Raw genomic sequence first — 3,136 nt, 5'->3', positions numbered from 1 at the left:
CATCATTAACCTGAGGAGAAGATAATTAGCTGTCCACTTCATCATCACAGACACAAATAGAGACAGTAGATGAGTTGGTCCGTTTATAGCAACAGGTCAAGCGTTTCACCAAGACAACTTCACATACTTGGTGTCGAAATTATCAATGTTTTTCGACCTGCTCACCTCTGATTATAGGCCTACAGGGAGGATGGATGAGACACCTAGAATTTAACTTTTTTTCAGACAGTTTTCTCCACGCTACATTCATTTCTACATGGTGTCTTCATCGCTGGTTGTATATAAATAGTGGATTTATAACTAGGGATCGGTAACTTTAAACCAATATCAAAAAGCAATGTCAGTATTGGTCTGACTTTTACTGCTGATATTTGACTACCTTCATTATGATTTCTTTTTCTAGTTATGTGTAATTAAAACATCTGTCAAATTAACACGAGAATAAAACACGTCCGCTGCCAAGACTGACACTCACTTCACTGGCACGAGACAAATAAAAGTTGGAACTGCTGTTATGTTAGTGGCAGCATGGGGCTTTTATTTTGAAAAGAAAATGCACAATGCATGCAACCCAATGGGAGGAGTAAAGAAACTACAGGAAGTGAACAACAGCATATCAACCTGTCAGTCTAGGCTTGGGCCGATTTTCGATAATACCGAGATATATGCAGCCATAAGCAATATTTAGTATCAAATACTCGTCCAGCATAGGAATGACCCTCTATGCAAGTGGTTCTCAAAGTGGAGTCCAGTGACCCCTAGGGGTCCTTGGGGGGAAGGGGGGGTGGCTGATGGTGGTGATTGCATCCCCATCCAAAAGGTCAATAAATTATTTTCACTATAATTCCATCCACAAGTAACACAATGACAGAATGTATGACTATTTTGGTTATGGGTTTCATACACTTTCTGTAAGAAAACATCAGCAAAAATCTGATCAGATGGGCGACCCTGGGACAAAGTCTTATCAAATGGGGGTCTGTGGTCTCTGAACTAAGTTTAGGGGTCCTTCACCAGAATTCAGTCTCTTTCATGGAAAGAACAGGTCCTGATGTCTCTACCCGTATGTAGCTGCTCATTGTACTGTGGAGTAAGTCCAGGGAGTGGTGGTGGTCACACACCTGATGTGATGCTTGTTGAGATGCTCCTGGCTGGTTCTCCTTGAGCGTGCTCTGTTGAATCCTCAAAACGCTGCATCCCTCAGACAGAAGATCTCAGCATCAGACCTGTCCTCCTCACAACAAGATTATTAATTCACATTATTCTCTGATTCTATGCTGAAATGATTTACTTTAATTTAGAGACAAGGGCACAATGTTAACTTCCCCCACTCATACAGAGGAAGAGGAAAGCCAAGGAAGCAGGCAAAACGTCCAGTGTGGAAGAATTACACCTAAAAACAACAGAATTCATTGTATATTGTAATACAATTTTGAAATAGAGCACGTCTACAAGCACAATGGCAGCTAATGCAGGAAGTTTGGTTGGTTGATTCACCTGTTGAGTAGGCCTAAAAACTCACATCTTATATTTTCAAAAGCTGTTTTTATATGATTAATCGATGAATTGATCGTTAACATGGCCTATTAATCGCTTAAGGAAATTTATTAGAATGTGCATCCCTACCATGCAGAAATCAACTCCTCTCTCTCTTAGACGGTTCCTCTTCCTCTGCAGATGAAACGACTCTCTCTCCGCTCAAACTCCAAACACTCTTTCTTCCTTCGCATTAGGCAGTTTGTCTTGTACAGGTGTTCCTGCAGCCCTGGGATGTGTCTCTGCAGTAAGCACTGACCTGAGATCTGTTGCTCCGTGTTCAGCCGCAGCAGCTCAAACGGCTGAGCTGGCCACAGAGCAGCAGCCGTGAGCGGCTCCCAGGTGACGCCGCTCCCACCTGTAAACAAGAAGCACCGGGCGCCCCCTGAGGACAGCCAGGAGAGGATCCCATTGGCCGCCCGGTGAGAGGAGGGGCGGGAGGCCAGCCCCCGGGGACCAATTAAAAATCAGAGGTGTTTAAAAAAAGACATCTGGGATCGCGACTGCAGGCTGAAAATACACGGGATGGGACTTGCTTTGAATCCTCGGCTGAGTTTCAAAGAACTAAAATCTTCCATTTAACACTTTTTTACGTGTCCAAAAACCTTGAAACTATGGTGCACAATTTCATCAACTGTAATACACTGCCATTTGACTTCCCATGAATTTGGCGATAAATAGTTGAAATGATGATATAAGATGCAAAAAGTGAGTGTCAGAGCCTACTTGTCAGAGGCTACTTGTCAGAGGCTACTTGTCAGAGGCTACTTGTCAGAGGCTACTTGTCATAGACTACTTGTCAGAGGCTACTTGTCAGAGACTACTTGTCAGAGGCTACTTGTCATAGACTACTTGTCAGAGACTTGTCATAGACTACTTGTCAGAGGCTACTTGTCATAGACTACTTGTCAGAGGCTACTTGTCAGAGACTACTTGTCATAGACTACTTGTCATAGACTACTTGTCAGAGACTACTTGTCATAGACTACTTGTCAGAGGCTACTTGTCATAGACTACTTGTCATAGACTACTTGTCAGAGACTACTTGTCATAGACTACTTGTCATAGACTACTTGTCAGAGCCTACTTGTCAGAGGCTACTTGTCAGAGACTACTTGTCAGAGGCTACTTGTCAGAGGCTACTTGTCAGAGGCTACTTGTCATAGACTACTTGTCAGAGTACTTGTCAGAGGCTACTTGTCAGAGACTACTTGTCAGAGGCTACTTGTCAGAGGCTACTTGTCAGAGGCTACTTGTCAGAGGCCACTTGTCAGAGACCACTTGTCAGAGACCACTTGTCAGAGGCCACTTGTCAGAGGCCACTTGTCAGAGACCACTTGTCAGAGGCCACTTGTCAGAGACTACTTGTCAGAGGCTACTTGTCAGAGGCTACTTGTCAGAGGCTACTTGTCAGAGACTACTTGTCAGAGCCTACTTGTCAGAGACTACTTGTCAGAGACTACTTGTCAGAGGCTGAAGCGCACAGTGAAGATAGAAGCTAGAAGTTGATTGGAAATATCGGACATCCGTTTAAAAAGAGAGCTCGATTAAATTTCCCTGCTTTACCAGAGAAGCATGAAACCAGCACACATGTGCAGAT

Source organism: Poromitra crassiceps (assembly GCF_964638095.1).
Source record: "Poromitra crassiceps genome assembly, chromosome: 11".
NCBI classification, from domain to species: Eukaryota; Metazoa; Chordata; class Actinopteri; order Beryciformes; family Melamphaidae; genus Poromitra; species Poromitra crassiceps.
Note: the sequence above shows the minus strand (reverse complement) of the source record.